The 20,630-nt window shown below is 32.9% G+C and overlaps 1 protein-coding gene across 2 annotated transcripts in view; it reads right to left on the minus strand.

Moving 5' to 3' along the window:
- The window catches only part of LOC124531360 (sodium bicarbonate cotransporter 3), an 85,618-nt gene extending 64,988 nt beyond the window's left edge, over window positions 1–20,630 (minus strand). For both annotated transcript variants that reach the window (XM_047105907.1, XM_047105911.1), the window contains exon 1: window positions 20,384–20,630. The gene's annotated coding sequence lies outside the window, so the exon portion shown is untranslated. The remainder of the gene's footprint in view (window positions 1–20,383) is intronic.

The raw sequence follows: 20,630 nt of genomic DNA on the forward strand, positions 1-20,630 counted from the left end.
GTTCCGGTTTGAAGGGTGAGTGAGCCAGTGTAGCTACATTCACAAGTGACATACCATCTTACTTCCCAATGTTGGTGGCGCATTGGCGAAATAAGTATTTATAATATTTCTCACACTCACAGCACCACTGTCTATTGGCGAATGTGACCACTTACCATCAGGTGGCCCATATGCTCGTCTGTAAACCTATAACATAATAGAAAAAAGAAAAGAAAGAAAGATTAATACTTTTCTAAGCGAAAAATTGCAGTTCGTAAATGTGACAATGTCAAAAATGGACACGTCAAAACTCACATATCCAAGAGGCGGAGCACGTCACTAGCATTCGTCATACAAGATAAATTTCCAGTAGAATAGTAAAGCACTATGAAAGTCAGTTGTATTCAAACATTACTTTAACATCGAAGCGAGCTCGGGACGGAAATTGTCGACGCAGTAGTTCTATAAACCGTCATGTATACTCGCTAGTATATTTCGTTTACTTGTTTAATAATGCGATGGCACGTGATATATTTATAAAACATGTAACATATATATCTTAATACATAAATTAAGCTGAGATGGCCCAGTGGTTAGAACGCGTGCATCTTAACCGATGATTACGGGTTCAAACCCAGGCAAGCACCACTATATATATGTGCTTAATTTGTGTTTATAATTCATCTCATGGTCAGCGGTGAAGGAAAACTTCGTGAGAAAACCTTCATGTGTCGAATTTCATCGAAATTCTGCCACATGTGCATTCCACCAACCCGCACTGGAACAGCGTGGTGGAATATGTTCCAAACCTTCTCCTCAAAGGGAGGGGAGGCCTTTAGCCCAGCAGTGGGAATTTACAGGCTGTTGTTGTATATTTAGTATAAGCATTAGAGGACGACCAAGGAAACGATGGATGGATTGTGTGAAAGACGATATGGATAGAAATAATGTTATTTGTGAGATGACCTCTGGGAGAGAAGTATGGTAGGAGAAGACATGCTGCGCCGACCCTAAATAAAATTGGGACAAGGGCAGGAGGATGATGATTTAGTATCAGCATTGTACACGTACGAAGTCGGGGTGGGTCGCTAGCTAATTAATAGGTTGGGGAAAAAGTTTCTTCGTATTTTATATGAAAATTCAAAAAGTTTTTTTTAAAGTTTATTTACATTTGACTAAAGTATGTAGGTGCCATTTTGTTCCATGAAAAGTTACAAGACACTGCCTAAGGAATTCTGCAGAGCCCGAAACAGATGAAAATCTGAAGGTGCAAGGTCAGGCGGTAACAGCTCATAATGAATGATGCCCTTCCAATCTCACCATACACACAGCATTACCTTGTTGCGAGTTAATCCGGGTTTTGCCACAGTCTGTGAAGCTTGACCGGCCTTTGACCACGATCTTTTTCGCACGTTCTTGTCGTATGTGATCCACTTTTCATCACCAGTTATCAGCTTCTTCAAAAATGGTTCGGTTTCATTACGTCGTAATAAAGAATCACAAATGAGTACACGGTTCATTAGGTTTCTTTCAGTGAGTTCATGAGGCACCCATATATCGAGCTTTTTTGTGTATCCAGCTTTAATCAAATGAGTCAAAACCGTTTTGTTGCCAGTTCTTCAGCTACATCGTAACTACTAATATGCCGATGTTGCTCCACTTTTTCATAAATGGCATCAATTTTGTCCGTAACAGGGCGACCAGAGCGAGATGCATCTTTGATATCAAAATTTCCGGCTTGAAAACGCTTAAACCAAACTTGCGCTACTCTCACAGATACTGAATTAGGTCCATAAACATCACAATTTTTTTTCGCGGCTTGAGTTGCATTTTTACCTTTTTTATAGTAAAATTTTAAAAGGTATCGAATTTCTTCTTTAGATTCACTCATTTTAACAACAACAAAAACAAATGAAAATCACACAAATTCCTAATTTGAATTTGGAAGTGCCTTCTTTAAAATTAAAATTTTTTCATGATACCAAAACCAGCCAGATACAAATGGTATAGCCAAAGAGATTTTATTACAAGTTCATACATACTATATGCGAAAAGACTTTTTCCCCAACCTAATATATAATATATAAATATATTTTAGGTTGGGGAATATAATTTAAATAACACACAAAGTGTTGGGTATGATGGTATAAATACAAAAATACTTAAACAAAATGTAGACATTTTAGCACCATTATTAACCCATATAGTAAATCTTTCGTTGTGTTCTGGTAAATTTCCTGATGCTCTTAAGCTTTCCAAAATAATACCAATTTTCAAAAAAGGATGTCGTTATAACATATCAAACTATCGACCAGTTGCACTTATTCCGGTAATTGCAAAGGTTTTTGAAAAGGTAATATTTAATAGGCTAATTAATTTCTTAGATCATCATAAAATAATAGTACGTCAACAAAAAGGATTTCGAAAAAACAGTAACACCAATATGGCGATTTATGATTTACTAAAGTAACTTATAATATGGATCTAAGGAAACCAGTCTGTGCCATATTTTTAGATATGTCTAAAGCTCTTGTTTCTATGCTATATAAATGACATTACTGAATCGACAAAACATGAAATGGTACTTTTCGCTGATGACTGTACTGTAATAATTAAGGGCGATAAAATCGAAAGTTATGAACAAGATATAAATGACTCATTAAGAGATATAATAGATTGGATTGATAAAAATAAACTAATGATAAATTTAAATAAAACTAAAATTATGCATTTTCAACAAAGAATAAAATCTACCAATATAAACTTACGTTACGAGGGAATTACAATTCCATCTGAAAACCATACAAAATTTTTAGGTTTAACAATAGATAGGCAATTAAATTGGAAATCACATATAGAGGACACTTGTGCAAAATTAAGTAAATTCGCCTTTGTACTAAAAAAGCTAGCGCGCATTTCTAGTCTTGAGACTACTCTCATAGCATACAATGGTTATGTTGCCTCAATTTTACGGTACGGTGTCATTTTCTGGGGAAATTCTACAGACTGGGAAAAAATATTTAAAGCTCAGAAACGATGCATATGAGCTATTTGTGGTCTAAAGGTAGAAGAATCATGTAAATCACACTTTAAAAAGCTAAATATATTGACTTTTCCATCTTTGTATATTTATGAAGTAGCAATGTTTGTGAAAAATAATCCTAGCCAGTTTAATTTAGCACATTCAGTACATAATCGAAACTTGAGAAACGAGAGTAAGTTGCATCTGAGCCCCTCCCACACGGCCTTAATGCAAAAAGGAATTTTTAGAATGTCAGTAAAGATATTTAATAAATTGCCAGAATACATAAAATCATTACCTATTGGTACCTCTATTTAAGCGTAAATTAAAAGTATACCTCATTGAAAAGACATTTTACAAAGTCTCTGAATTTTTTGATATTAGTTAATGATGTTTGCCTAAGTTCGTATCTAATTTCCTAATTAATCTTATTTCTAATTATATTATATTTTGACATATTTTAATTATATTATTATTGTTTTTTTTATGTTTTAGCAGTTAATTATTTTTTTTATATTTCAATTAATGTAAAGTAATAATGTGTACCAATTTATATTTGTATGCCTAGTGGCGAAATTTTTGTTGTTTTCAAAAATTTTACAAATAAATAATTTGAATAAAAACATTGTTTGTATTGTATCAAGAAGTTATACTAAATATATAAAATATATGTATGACCGACGGCTTAAGTCTTTGAGTTAGGACTGCAAGCAGACAACAGTAGCGTAGACTACCTTCTAAGCACGAGACTAATAAGTTAAGCTGAATACAACCAGAACACAATTGCCTACCTTTGATCACACTGTGTGATAAATCTTTACACGTCTGTAACATCAAGACGGCTTAGCAATCGTATGAAACTTTAATTTTCAATACCTACGGTTATTTACTAAATAATAATAATATTATTATTACAAAAAGCAGTCATTTTCAAAACTTGTAGGATTGTGCGTTTTTTTTACCAAATGTTTAAGGAAGTTCGTTTTTGTTTTTAAAAAAAAAAACGAAAAATAAAACCTCGATAAAAATAATGACATGCCTGCAAGGTCAGATTACTACATACATTACTCAGATCACAATGTAAGTAGCTGAAGCACTTATGTTATGGAAATCAGAAGTAACGACGTTACCACAAACACCCAGACCCAAGACAACATAGAAAACTAATGGTAATCTACATCGACTCGGCCGGGAATCGAACCCGTGACCTCAGAGTGGCGTACCCATGAAAACCGGTGTACACACCACTCGACCACGGAGGTCGTCAATAATAACCTGTAGAAACACGAAAGTATCAAATCAAATTCACTTTGACCATGAAAGAGCAACAGACAAACAGAATTACTTCATAATATTAGTGTAGATGTCTAGTACAAAGCGCAGCATTCTTTTTCTTTTCTCATCTTTAATGTAGTCTGGCAGGCATCGTTCTAGTCCATCTTCCTTTATTTATAAAATGTGTACAAGTTTTATTTCTGTACGATAAAGTGATTTTTATCGTACCAACTTGTATTGTTCATTCTGCGGGAGCGAAAGAAGAAAGTTTTATGATTTTTTTTCAGTATTAAAGGAATCACTAGTTCCTCTATAATATTGGAAAAATAAAAGCTTAAATAAGCTTAAGGTAACATTTTATACTAAAGTTCAAGCGGTCGCCATTAAAATTTGCATTTATTAATATAGTACGACACAACTTTGATGTAGCATCGGCAAATACATTAAAACCGATTACTGCCGATTTATACAACCAATAGAAATAGCTCTCCATCGCGCCATTGTACGCTATTCGTCGCTATAGATTCTCGAATTCGAAATAACCCTGAGAAGTGAAGTGCAGTAACATCGACATGTCAAATTGACGGATATATTAGGTCATATGATTTTATAAGTTATTACATATGTGTAAAGTTCATATTCCCATAAGAAATAACTATTGATAATTTGGGATAGCTGAATCTAATTCAGATGTGATCGGTTTTACGAATTTTGCCGAAGCTACATCTAAGTTATGTCGTACTATAGACGATTAAGACAACGTCTTCTGGGTTTTCGTTACTGGAATAAAAAAAATCTATAAAAAAAAAGTCGAAATTCGAAAAGTATATAAGCGTGAAATGTCAAAATATGGCGACATTTCTTCCAATAATTTATTAAAGGAAACACGTGTCGAAATGTCGCATCACCGTAATTCAGTTGCATACTTTTCACGCGTGAGTTGCATAGTGAAACTAATAGAATCGCACTGCAGTTCCCAAAATATTTGGAGTGAACATTTTAATTAAAACAGATTTCGTTACTTGATAATCATGTCTGTTAGAACTAAGCTTCACAGTTTATGAATGGGACTTTAAAATAAATTTTCATTTCGGTAATTGAAATAAGTGAATCGTGTAGCGTATTTTCTTCCTTGTAAATAATTCTTATCTTAAATCACAGACGTTTTTCTTGCGGATAAAAATACTAGTATGTTATTTTTGTCCACTTTTAACGTCTTCTTCTCCTATTGTTTCAAGTTCTAGGCAACTTATCTTACTTACTCTACTTAGGCTAACTATATTATTATATATAATGATAAATCACACTAATATTACAAATGCGAAAGTAACTCAATCTGTCTGTTTGTCTGTCTCGCTTAGACGCCAAAACTATTAGACTGATTTAAATGAAATTAGCTAGAAAAATAGTCTAGATCCAAAAAACCACATAGGCTACTTTTTACTTGGAAAAAAGTTTCGTAAACAAAGACCTCTTTGAGTTAATTTGTTAATATATGTATTCCTATTCTCTACTCGAGCAATAGCTAGTAATAAAATAATTAAGATAAGGAAGATTGTGGCCCTTCAGGTTGTCAGTATCTGTTTTATATAATCGGAATATTATGCAAAACGAGTGGCACGTAACGTATGCAAATAAAATTTCCAGAGCCGAGCTCCGAGCTTGGCGACGGAAATGAGAACAAATGACGGAGGCAATACTCTTACCGAGAGCAACATATTATTCAAAATGTAAGCCATACTTCACGCTTTAAAAGATTTTCTTGCATAAACTTCATATTCTTTCTACTACACTATAAGAACTAGCGCGCACTGGTGATTTTTGTCACGGTGACTGTTTCGTCACTCTTGTCAAGGTCGTGAATATGTACAGATGCAGAAACAAATGTCACCCAATTATCACGTCGTAACGTGCGCGCACCTCCATACATATTCATGGACTCGACAAGAGTGACGAAACCGTCACCGTGACAAAAGTTACCAGTGCTCGCTAGTTCTAAGACATAAAATGTTTTCTGGTTGTTACTTTTATTATATTGTGAATTAGGTGGAATGAGCTCCTAATCTTCGCCCAGCTATGGGATAAACACTGCCTGGTACTTTACTATTTTGTGGCAAAAAAATATTGCGTTAGGTTAGGGGTTAGTAAAAGTATACAGTCTTTCCTTGGAGTTCGATTTTGCTTCATACCAAATTTTGTAAACGGCAGTGAAAAAACGACAGACAGACAGATAGAGTTACTTTCACACGTATAATATTAGTATAGATGTAACGCAGTGCGGACCCACGAGATGATAAAGAGCGTTATGCCATTTGCCGTCATGTCATAATATGTCATCTTGACCTCCGCTCTCAATGTGGATAATTGATTCAAATTAAAAAAGCACGTTTTTTATTTGAGAAAATATTTTTAAGGTTGACGGCCGAGCATATGGGCCTCCTTATGATTATAGTCACTACCACCCATAGACAATTGCGCTGTAAGAAATATTAACCATTCCTTACGTCGTTAATGCGCTACCAACCCTAGGAAGTAAGATGTAAAGTCCCTTGAGCCTGTTACACTGGGTACCCTTCTTTCCGGAACACAAAAATTCTGAATACTAGTGTAAGGCGGTAGAATATCCGATCAGATGGTGATACCTTCTCAGAGGGGCTTGCCCAAAGCTCTACTACCAAGTGAAATAAATATGTTGTTACTTGTTACTAATTATGAGTATGATAGAATGAACTCCTTGCGAAGAGAAATTTTACTGGAAGCTATAAGTTGGAGAGCGACTAACATGTCCGTATCACATCTCAAAGTTATGTGTACATAAAAAAGATGGATCGTCTGGTGTGTTTGTGTATCAAAACGGATGATGTCGGTTTTATTTGCAGTTGATTAATCGAATTCGATACTGTTTGACCGATCACCGTCAAAGTTGGCAAATATCCTGCACATATATGAAAACGTCTTCCAGGAATTGCTCGTAAGATATAGTCTTATATGTAGTGTATAACTGTTATGTATTTTATCTTCTATACATATAATAAAAATGGAGTGTCTGTTTGTAATAAAATAGCCCCTTTTTTCTCAATGCATATTTGCAATAACATTTATTACAATTTTTGACTGTCTGTCTTTTTGTTCCGGCTAATCTCTGGAACGGCTGGACTGATTTTGACGGGACATTCTCTGGCAGAAAACTGATATGATGAGGAGTAACTTGGCTACAATAATATTTTTTTGGTTAAATTCAAATGCGTTCAAGGTCGCGGGCGCAGTTGGTTTAATATAAACTAAGATTTACCGGGCTTAACCGAGTTCTATCGAAGTTCTAGAATATTCATGAGTGAAGATCGGTTTCTTGGGAATCTAAACTTGATAAGTCCGACCGCTGAGATTGCGTATTTGACGTCTGTCTGTTGATCATGAGTGTCATGATTAGTGATATACCACGTAATAAATAGTTGACATAACATTGTGCGCAATGTGGATTTATAAAAATATTGTTTTCCATATTTAAAATTGAATAATGTGCAAAATTGTAATTTATTTTAAGTTAATATTACAATATCTTTAGTGGAAAGAATAATATTAAGAATGATAACTATAGTATTGGAAAAAAATCAATAGTGCCAAAATAGTACCTTTGGAAAATAAGACTTATAATAAACGTTTTAGAATTCATTTTCCAATAGTCTCATTTTGGCGCTTTTGATCTTCTTCTTTTCCAATAGTATAGGTTTTTATTTAATTCCTTAGTAGGGAAAATTAACGATGTATATTTTCATCTTAAATTCTTCGTAACTTCAAAGATAAATCGTTCATTCGCATGAACCGATTAGGAATGAATTCATTCATTCGCATTGACTGGGCATTTGTTAAATTTGGAATTAAATATATTTCAATTATAATAATAAACAAACTTATATTGTTTCTTCTTAGCCGAGATGGCCCAGTGGTTAGAACACGTGCATCTTAACCGATGATTTCGGGTTCAAGCCCAGGCAAGCACCGCTATATATATGTGCTTAATTTGTGTTTATAATTCATCTCGTGCTCGGCGGTGAAGGAAAACATCGTGAGGAAACCTGCATGTGTCTAATTTCATTGAAATTCTGCCACATGTGTATTTCACCAACCCGCATCGGAACAGCGTGGTGGAATATGTTCCAAGCCCTCTCTTTAATGGGAGAGGAGGCCATTAGCCCAGGAGTGGGAAATTTACAGGCTGTTACTTTACTTTTACTTTATACTGTTTCTTTAACGAACGTCGTAAAGATGAAATTCTCGCTTTTCTTTAAAAAAATATGACGCTATACATATTCATGTTTTCCGCAACTAAGGGTTCCGTGAGAAAACCTAGATTTCGTGAAGGATCTGTCTTACATACTTTCAGAACTTGCTAACAAGATATACATATATATAAGTATCAGAATGATGACATATAAAGGTATTTATTCTTATAAAAAGAAAATGTCAACTCTTCTATATATTTACTAGCTGCCTGCGGCTTTGCTCACAAAAGATGAATAAGTTTACAGATTAATTTAAATTATTAAGTTACTTTAAGACGTCTTTGTATACTATTGTTACGTATTTCACCCTTTAGGGTAGCATATCCAACAAAACAACAACAACAGCCTGTAAATTCCCACAGCTGGGCTTTAGCCCAGGCCTTTAGGCCTCCTCTCCCTTTGAGAAGAGGTTCCCTTTTTGGAACATATTCCACCACGCTGTTCCAATTGGTGGAATGCACATGTGGCAGAATTTCTATGTAAATTCTGAGCACGAGGTGAATTATAAAGACAAATTAAGCACATGAAACAGCGGTGCTTGCCTGGGTTTGAACCCGCAATCATCGGTTAAGAGGCACGCGTTCTAACCACTGGGCCATCTCGACTCTAAATACGTCGAATACAGCCAAAATTTTCTTTTGTAGCTATTGCCAGAAATTATTACGGTAATAAGTTCATGATATTGTTGTCTTTTAAATGATTTTATAATTATAGTCAACGTTGGTGATTCAAGATTGCGGTCTACGGTTTTGAATTCGTTCTTACATCATATACATAAATCTCTATGCTCTCAAAATTATATGAACTTCCGTCAGTTAATTTGACTTGTTTTTGAAATACAAATATGTAACAAGAGGGCATTATTTTTATCATTTATATATTTTTCAACCTAAATCATATTTATTATTTTTATTTTATTGAAATGGAACTAAATAAGATACTAAAATTATATAAGTATACTAGATAAAACCGCGGCTTTGCCAGCGTAGAATTATTTGTTTGTAACGTAATTTCGCACAAGAACTTAAGTAGTTACAACCCTTCATATCCAACTTTACCCCTTTGGAGGGTTCAAACTTGCTTCGTACTAAATTTAAATAAAATTGGTTCATTAGTTTAGCCGTAAACATGAAACAGACAGGCAGTTAATTTCTCATTTATAATATTAGACGGTATTTATAAATGTATAAATGATATGCCTTTGGTTTTCTAATAAATTTGATATATACTATCAATATAATATCGATATTATACATGTAAATAAAAGTATATCATACTGTCTGCAGGTGGATTTAATTTTTATTTTCTGAAACATTTTTGTAACGATATTTCGTTGGTATGAAATTCAATATAAATTAAAAATATAAATTCAATTTAAAATACTCTTTGATGTTAACATTAAATTTATCGCGCAAGTATTTGCTCCAAAAGAAAGGAAAGTTTATTACAAAATAAGTATCTATAGTATAGTACATACACAGTATATTATTACTTTATATTTAACACTAGCTGTGCCCCCGACTTCGTATGAATTAAACTGAAATTTTAAATAAAACAGCCGAAGTTACTCATTCACATTACACATACACTAAAGTAATTTTTTTTTCTTCTATCTGTTTGTTCCGGCTGGCACCCTCAAACGGCTGGGCCGACTTTGACGGGACTTTCATTGGCAAATAGCTGTTTTTTTTAAGGAGTAACATAGATTGAACAATCATCTTTTCGTTAGATTCAAACGCGCACGAAATCGCTGGTCAACTTTAATGCAGACTATATATATTATATCCTGCTGACCGAATATTGTCCATGCCGGTCAATCTCAAGGAATAATTTGTGCAGGAAATATTTTCTATTCAATTCATAGTTACATTTTAGCTAAATTGTAAATTCATACATTAATTACTTGAATCGGATAAATTTAACCAAAGTAATTAACTACGTTTACGAAATAACTTTAACAATTAAGAAACTACAAACCACTTGGGTTTAAATTGTGCTTTCGTCAGTGTAATTATTATTAATTCACTCAATCCGACTACTATTATTAATGCGAAAGAAAAGGGTGTTTGTTTCTTTTTCAAGCAAAAACTACTTAGTGGATTTTGATAAAACTTTACAATAATATAGCAGAATAACACATAGCTTATAATTTTAGGACATTGCGTATGTTTCGTTAAATCTATTAGTAATTATTAAAGTAATTAATTAAAAGAAATAAAAATAAACCATAGTAGCAGGGTGAAGAGTACCTTTTCATCTTTAATGAATGCACGCCAACGAAATGCTGAACCGATTTTGATGCAAATTGGCATGGGATAAATCCAAGGAAACGACATAAGTTAGATTTTATGACATAAATCATTATCATCATCAGAAGTGTGATTGATGGACTTAAGTAGAATATACACGTGGATGAAGTAGCGGGCAAAAGCTAATATTATATATTTCAATCATTGTTTTACAAACCAATTAATTCCATTAATGAAATAATTTAAAACACGCACAAATTTAAATATATCTCTGATATATTTTCAATTGTAAACCAGGAACTAATCGACAAAGAACAATAAGTAAGTAGGCGATTGTATAAGCGCTTCTGAATCGTCGTTATCACCGACCACTTCAATATATGCGAATGTTTAAACATAATTTCATTGCATTATTTTCCTCAAATAAGTTACAAATATTGGGAACATATGGAAAAGTATGAACACTATTTAAAGCATTTAAGTCCACTCCCTCCCTATTCGTATTTAAAATGGGGTTAAAGTCCAAAAATAATTTCATTTACGTTTACCTTATTCATTTAAAATTTACGAGCAATCAAAGAGGCCTCAATAGTTCAACCTTGTCGCTTATGAACGTTTGAAGTTTATGTTTTACTTAATTTGTGGAAACTTTTTGAGATATATGTTTGGGTCTATATGTTAAATATTGACATGCTAAAACTTAAATGAACTACATTAAGATGTTATGTAACAACAACAACAGCCAGAAAATTTTCCTCTACTGGGCTAAGACATATTCCACCACGCTGTTCCAAAGCGGGTTGGTGGAAAACATATGCGCAGAATTTCACCTTCACCACCGAACACGAAATGAAATATATACACAAATGAAGCACATGAATATTCAGTGGTGCTTGCCTGGGTTTGACCCCGCAATCAAATCAAAAAGTTATGATATGCTCATAAATGTACCCTTTTAATGATCGAAAATAGAACATGTATAGTTAGCTAGTACTACTTATTTGTATTACTTGCAATCAGGCAGATCAAAATTCAATCAAGAGATAGGAAGGCGATTTGTTGTTTCATACAATTGGTTAATATTTTAGAGAATTATACAAGGTGCCTTTTCCAATTTAATTTTAAATTCAATTTCATTTAGTTATTATTGAAGAGTTAATAAGGATAATAAAAAGGAATACCGGCTGGAATTAGAAAAGACCCAGATTTAAAAAAGGAACGATAAAATAAATGTGCTAATTTTATTGTTTCATAATCGCTTTTATGTAGACTATGATTAGAATTCTTAAGAAATATTATAATTTTTAAAGTCATGTTTTATTATCTTTCTTTTACTATTTTCTTGATTCCTTTTCTTATTTAAAAACATAGTGGGATTGGATCTGTTATTCTGCTGTTAAATTGTATACAATGACTCACAAAACATTGTTTTCTGTATAGACGATTAACAGCAATCACAGAGAGTCACAATATCTGAACGATTTAATTAAAGAGTATTTATAAGAGTATAAAACAAAACTCATTTTTCCAATTTTTTTTTTCTTTTTATTTAGTTCTTTATATGGTTTTGATTTTCCGAAAAGTTATCTTAGGACAAATATCATATATGTATATGTATATAGCGCTTCCATTTGTCGAAAATGGTATGCCATTAAGACATACATGCAGAGCATTAATTCTTGAAGCTAAGCTAAGCCAATATTTAGCACCTACGTGATAACGTCGGTTAAGTTATTTTTCCTATCGGTAATTTAATTTTTTAACAGCATCTGCTGCAGTATTGCGTCTACTTGATAATATAATTAAACCGGTACAGAGTATCATTGCAATTCCGCAACGGTAATTCAAAAACGTAAGTTGATACCATTGGATCTATTGAAACTTCATTGATATAACAACTGTTTTATATTGTTATAGTTTTTCTGCTTAATATTACTATTTTTGTTACCTTATCTATACCAATATTATAAATGTGAAAGGAGCTCTGTCTGTCTGTTTGTCTGTCGCTCTTTCACTCCAAGAAAGGAAATAGGCAACTTTTTTGCCTAACACATGATAATTAAATCGCTAAAACGCGAGCAAACGCGCGGACGACAACTATTTGTTATATATACACGTATTGTCTCCTTCGTTATACTGTTAATTTATCAACAAACGATGTTAGAAAATACTTTGTAACTAAATGACCTAATTTGTTAGTTTATTATTTGACGATCGTTTGTCTTCACTAATGGCATTTACTATGACAACAACTAAGTTAGTTACAAATGTGAATAAGTAAGATAAAGGGTCTAAGGAAAGATCCCTGTGGAATCCCTATATTAACTCAGATCCCACGGCTAACTCTGATATCGAAGCAAATATCAAAGGTTAAGACAAATGGTGTTAATATTCATTAAAACTTGAACCCGTTTTGATAAGGACCATACACTCAGATGTACTACCACCAAAAGCAACACTTAGTATTTCTGTAGATTCTAGGTCTAGCTGGAAGGATGAGGGAGCCAGTAAAACCAGTTACATGGACTTTATTAACTTAGCTCTGGAAAATAGGGGCTCTTTGGCAATGTCCTGAATAGGTATTCTTTCTAACAGTGCCAAACTCACTGGGTGGTGATGGCTACTAACCATTAAATAGGTCAATTGATTTAGGATTAATAATTTCAAAGTTATATGAAATATGCTGTTTATTTACTCCAATAGGGTCAGTGGTATATGAAAAGCTCATTGAAATGTTAATATGCCGATTTACAAAGTCGCAAACGTATTCATTATTTAAGATTATAATGGCAGGTTCATTGTAATCTTAAATAAGGAACGCGTATGTATTAACTAGATTATTACTTTTTACATACTATATAATAAGTCTATTTTTACATATTTAAAATTTTGATTTATATGCTTCATTTACGAAGTTTTACGAAGAGGTCTTCGTAAAACTTGATCATGTTTGCTAGTTATGCATTTAGTAGCAAAATTCGCCCAGTTTACTAATAAGTACGAAATAATTTTGGAGATATATTATTAACACGATTAAGTGCATCGTCCTTAAAGTATTTATTGTTTGAAATAATGTCAGTGTCGAAGGTTACAAGTAACCCCAGAGATTACTTAGCTGCAACTTTTTATTGGCTTCTGCATTTCAGAGGCTTCATAAAGGTTACTGAAACGAAGGTCGGATAGATTTATTGCCGTAAGCAGTTATATAGTTCCTTACCGAATATCGGTTAAAGTTAGAAGCCTTAAAAGTTGAGCAATAAGTTATAGAATTTACAGTGCATTGCTATATCAAATAATGTTATATAATCGTTACCGATCTGATCATTCTTGGAAATAAACCAAGGATAATTTTTTTATATAAGTAATCATTCATCAAGCATTCCGGCTGATGCAGGTGCTTATTGGACATAGTATACTTGGTATAGCCAGGAGGTGACGTACATCTGCCATAATCTGCCTAAACCAAAGTGTGTCTCTCTTTGAGAGGTGGTCGCTTCAGGGCTCCAGGGTATTGTTCTAGCGATCGTTATGATTAGCGATCTTTCGCAGACGAGCGTGATAAATGTCATGATATAAGTAAAATGGTCTCCTTGTGCGAAAACCATATGTGGCAGAAAAATAATCGTTGGCTCTCTCATCTGAAAGAAAACGTGTCGACTACGCGCACCTTCTTGTAACACTGTAAGCATCCCAGAGACTAGGAGGGTCCACAAAGGCGGGCTAACCGTCAAGGTATCACGGTTGTATACACAAGCAATCCCATAGCATCTATCAAAGGGACGGAGAGGCTAACGGTTGTTTTCCAGTGGATATTTGTCGCAAAGTAAATGCGTAAACTCATTTTCCAGCTCATAATAAAATACATTCATCACATATTCTTCGTATATATATCATTGTTAGACAGTTTTAAGTGTGACTAAGCCAGTTTAATTACAGGAACATAGGTCATATATCATTCCTATGGTCGGTGGTTCATTGAAGACGGTGAATTGTTACGGACGTTGCGTATTTTTTATAGTATTATATATTTACAATATCTTCTACTTGAATTCAATGAATAAATACATTTTTGAAGCTCAGGACAAACGCGGTGAGTGTAAATTAACCACTAGATAACTTCGCGGTAAACATTAATTTTGAATGACATTGTAATTAACTAAAACGGAACATTGAGTTTAAATATAAAACCTAATTATAGAGAAACCTCTTTCGAACATAATGAGATTTTAATAAATTTAAGACTAGTTATAACTCTCACCAATTCATGTTTTTAATTAATGTATATTATTTGTTTATACGTGTTGCTCATTGTACTACGAAAAATCTGATTGTAGTGTAATCTTATAGACACTTATAATATGTGCATTCGATCCATATAATCCGTTGTTTAATACGTTAAGTAACTACTAAGTTGCTGCACGTAAATTTCAGTTCTTAGTCAAAAGACGATGGGGCGTATAATAATATTTACTTTTAGTCGCCATTAATTGAAATTCGACCGTATTCATTACTTACTAAATATATATTAGATTCGTAGAAAAAATTAGGGCCCAACTGGATACCTTGTCACTTCTAGAATAAATGACATGACGTGTGTTGTAATTAGCAATATATACGTAAGCTAAGTATGATTCATATTAAATACAAGCTATGCCCGTGACCTTGTACGCTTTTGAATATAGCAAATAAAAAAAATATTGTAGCCTAAGTTACTCGCTATTATATCAGTTATCTGTCAGTAAAAGTTCCGTCAAAATCGGTCTAGACGTTCCAGAGATTAGCCGGAACAAACTGATAGACAGAAAGACAGACCGACAAAAATTGTAAAGAATATTATATATACACGGTGCATATACCAAAATAATAACTTATGCATTGAGTAAAAAAGGGCTTTTTTAATATTACACTATACACACCAACTTTATTAATTGTATAGATTATATAGAACAACGTGTACATATGTGTTCAGTGTCGTAGTTTGCGTATTTTTTTTTTAAATATTTTATAACATGAACTTTATTAGTGCCTAGTTTATATTTATTTCATACCACCTCCGCGGGGTAGTTTTTGGTAAATAAGGGGTAAATATATAGATTATATACTGTAATTATTTATATAATATTTTAAAGGTAATATGAAAAAATATATAGCTTTAGCCTCTGCCTGTAGCATTAGCTCAAGAAAATGAAGTATAGCACGTTATTCCACTTTCATATATAAAACTCTCACAAATAGCCTGCGATGCCTCTTAACGTCCTGTCGCTGCCATAAAATCTGTTACGGTAAAAATTCCCGATTGCAATTTAAACCTTCTCACCCGTGATATCAAAGTGTGCTTAGATCAAATAATATTTAGAAATGGCATCAAATTTATCAAAAATTGAAATTTTTTTAATTGTTTGTTTTTTTGTTGTAATTTTGTCATCTGACGGTTAGTGGTCACCACCACCAACATACATTGGTATCGTAAGAAATTTTAATCAATTCTTACTCCTCCAATGCACCACCAAGCCTGGAAACTAAGTTATTATATCCCTTGTGTCTGTAGTTACACTGACTTACTCAGACTTCAAACGGGAACACAACAATATAGAGTATTGCCTGGCGATATATCATACAATGAAAGGCTCATAAACCCAACTTAAAACTTTATTATAACATAAGTTAGTTTACGATAGCTAGCACACCTTGGAAATGAGATAATGGCCTTCTGACTATTTCTTATCATATTGAATATATGTTAATAATAAAATTGACAAAAACAACCTGCTAGATTTCTTTCGCCGGTTCTATCTTTTCCGAACCTTTAGAAGTGTTTCATTTGCCAATAAATAAGTACTATTATTATATTATATAATTTTGTTTACACCTATAAAGATGTATCACCTCGAATGTTACCCATATTAAATATTTAATTTTTTTAAGTGTGTAGTGATAAGTCGATGGTGTAACTTTTTACAATAAACAATAAATAAATAAATAAGTAAGCGCAATGCTTCTAAATTGAATAAAGGAGTTTGAGTATGAATTAAATTCAGATAAATTTGTTATTTAATTTGATTACTCATCACTCGGACGTTGAATTAATTTCTCAATTATTTTGTACTCTCTAATTTAAGTAAAATATTCTTTATCTGTAATTTTTATTTTTTATTTTGTTTTACTTGTTATCTATACGTTCACGTTTCGTTCATTCTATTGAGTTGTAATGTACAATTAAGATGGCGAGCAAGTCGAGTTTAATGTCTAGTAACAAAAAAAGGAATATTGTAGCGCGAGCTGGACAATTCTACACAACTAACTATACTACAAGCTCAAGGGACATAGTATCTCAGTTCACAAGGTTGGTGGCGCATTGACGATGTAAGGAATAATTAATATTTCTTACAGCGTCATTGTTTATGGGTGATAGTAACCACTTACCATCAGGTGGCCCACAGGCTCGTCGGCCAACCTATTCTATCAAAAAAATCATATATATATGTATATCGACTATTATACCGTGTTTCTTTCGAAAGGTTGTTTGGTTTCATGGTTTGAACCACTTATATAAATGGTGGGTGACCAAATAACCCTGTAATATTGCATAGGTACTTATTATGAATAACCTACCGTCGCGTTATCTAACCAATGTTTTATATATCTAGTGCAATAAAAAATTTCACACATAGTGAACACACAAGTGACGTAGTGAACACACAATCTCGTCACACTTAGAAGTATTTTAAAACGTTATTTTTTGTACTATTAGATATTTTCTATTTACCATCACTAGCCAGTCTGTCAAAAAAGATCAAACTATATTGTACAGGGTATAGTTGGTTAAGTAGCTGGATGTAAGGCCACAGATTCCGAGGTCCGAGGGCTTAAACTTCAGGATGGGCTAATAAAAAGATTATTCTCAGTAACATCCTGGAGTTAGGAACTTGGAAGAGCTTACTCCTGTGTCCGAGGCATGTACGTAAAGCCTTTGGTCCCAAACTCTTTTCGGTCGTGTCGGATTTGCCGCCCATCGGCTTATGCGATTGAGGGCACAGAGCCCATGCGCCTCTGTTCATGGATATCTTATATCTTATCACTATAATGTATCCTGTGTGGCTATGGCTGGTTTCCATTCGGATTGGACGCCGTTACGGTCAGAAGGTAATCATCATATCTATGAATAATTTTAAACAAAGTCGCTCTCTACTCCTGTCTGTATCTCCACTTTTATTTGTATACCACTAAACCAATTTTTGTTAGGCTTTTCACTCATAAAATGGTAGCAAGGTAAGTTTGCATTATTAATTTGTAAATATTTTCAACAAAGTAGCTTAGAAATGAGGGTTTCTAAAAATTGTTGTCATAGGCTTATGTGTTTTACGCTAATTAATTTTTAGGAGATACGTGCAAACAATTAACAAATTAGGATCTTTAAAAGGATTATAGTGCTGAAAAAGGTTGGCAGAAAAGTCCTTGATAATATATATATATTTTAAAGCACGTTCGGAGGTGTGGGCTGCAAGGCTATTTTCTTCAATAAATCATTAATACTTATTAAGATATACATGTAAGTTATTTTTATATATATTCAATATGTATTTAATTAATTTGACAAAAAGACCGTTGTTTTATTCGCCGTAATGTATTTATTCGCGGTAATGTTTAATTTGATCGTCAATAAGAGGTAATACTAGCAAATTGCAATGCAAGTAAGTGTAATAATTCTATATTCTTACTATACAATAAAGGAATTTTAGTTTGAGTTCGAGTTACCTTACGCATTTGATATTGATTAAAATTTATCATTCGAAAGAGAAAACTTCTGAAGATATAAAACGGTGTAAAATTATGTGCGAAAATTTATGCCGCGGAACGGGTGTTCGCATAACTGCTCGTAGTAATAAAGGTTTGACCTTGGCAATTTAGATTATCAAAATTTGAATATATAACCCTTGGACCCATTTTTATCTATAATTATAATTAAACATGTTTCTCATTTTTATAATACTAAATAAACATAACTGCTTAATATTTTATTGATAAACACACCTTTCACTTTATTTATTTCTAGATTATATCTATAGAGCCTGGCCGTATGTACAAAAAAAAAATTGAATATCGAACTCGTGAAAATATATATTTTTTTAATATAAAATTTATTAACGCGTAAAAGATATTGTCACGTTCAGCCATGTATTGACGTTTGAGTTATATTTAGTTTAGTTTTAATCAACAAATAAATATACCATTGCTGGGCTAAAGTCTTCTCTCCTTTTAAGGAGAAAGTTTGGATACATGACACATGTCTTACAATTAAATTGAAATTAATCACATGCAGGTTTCCTTCACCACCGAGCACGAGATTAATTACAAATACATAAAGCACATGGAATATTAGTGCTTGTTTTTTGTTTGGAGCCGCAATCATCGGTAAAGATGCACGCGATTTACCTTCTAACCACGGATCATCTCGGTTTCATTTTAGTGTATGGATTCTTATATTTAGATCAAATATAATAAACAACACAACAACAGCCTGTAATTTTCCCACTGCTGGGTTAAAGCCTCCTTTGAAGAGAAGGTTTGAAACAGATTCCACCACGCTATTCCAATGCCGCTTGGTGGAATATACATGTGGCAGAATTTCTATGAAATCAGACACCTGTGCAGGTTTCCTCACGATGTTTTCTTTTACCGCCGAGCACGAGATGAATTACAAACACAAATTAAGCACATGAGTAATCAGCGGTGCTTGTCTGGGTTTGAACCCGCAATCATCGGTTAAGATGCACACGTTCTAACCACTGCACTATCTCGGCTCAAATATAATATAATACCACATTATATAAACCCCTTTAGATATGTGGGTGTAATATTACAATTGCCGTCTAATACGAAATTTACAGTTCAATAAATATTCATACGAGTAAATGACTTCCCTTTAAATACCATTCCATTTCATGAATTTAGGGGTTCACGATATAATAAAGTATATATAGATATATTACGAATACAGTAAATGTATGTATGTATATTGTTTGTTATATATGGAAAAGGTACAAATACACAATGTAAGCTGTCAAGATATTCGAATGTGCATGTATATCTGACAAAACAAAATATATTGTTTGTTTTGAAGACAAACAACATTTTAAATTCTACCACGGTTCGATAACGGTATTAAATACATCATAAATCTTTTAAATTATCTACAAAAATATTCACCTATTTTACCCTAAGTACAATTAACTTAGTTTTAAAACTTATTATATTGCAATACTATAGAAGTAATCGTTCTAATGCAATACAATGTAAATAATTGTCAATGAATAAAATACTGTTCTAATATGTGAATAATATATATAATGTTCTTATATGTGTACTGTTCTATGTAAGCAATACGCCCTGTATAAAATAGACGTTTATAAAATCTAAATTTAAAGCAATTCTTGTACAGAAACTATTTTAAAATACCCTATAAATAGGTTCACCTAGTGAGGCTTGGGTTTGCATGCAATGCATATCAAATGGTATCAGTAAGCGCTATTCAGAACAATATTAGTAAAAAGTTTAATTGAATCTAATTAACTTACCAATCAGACGATCCGGTTTGTGTATGAGCAACAATACTCAAACTTTATCAATTATTCGACACATAGAGAAACAGTTCTAACATAACAGTACATCGTCGTACATCAAAATAATCACTAAAAAGTAACAAAATTCCGCTAAATTCACGCGTTTAATTAATTTCATTCATACAATTATATTAATTATGGTTTACTTTGTTCTAAGATAACCGGAGTTGCCAGACTCGTGTGTGAAAGCGACGGGCACCGT

The sequence above is a fragment of the Vanessa cardui genome, chromosome 7 (genome assembly GCF_905220365.1).
Source record: "Vanessa cardui chromosome 7, ilVanCard2.1, whole genome shotgun sequence".
Taxonomy (NCBI): Eukaryota; Metazoa; Arthropoda; class Insecta; order Lepidoptera; family Nymphalidae; genus Vanessa; species Vanessa cardui.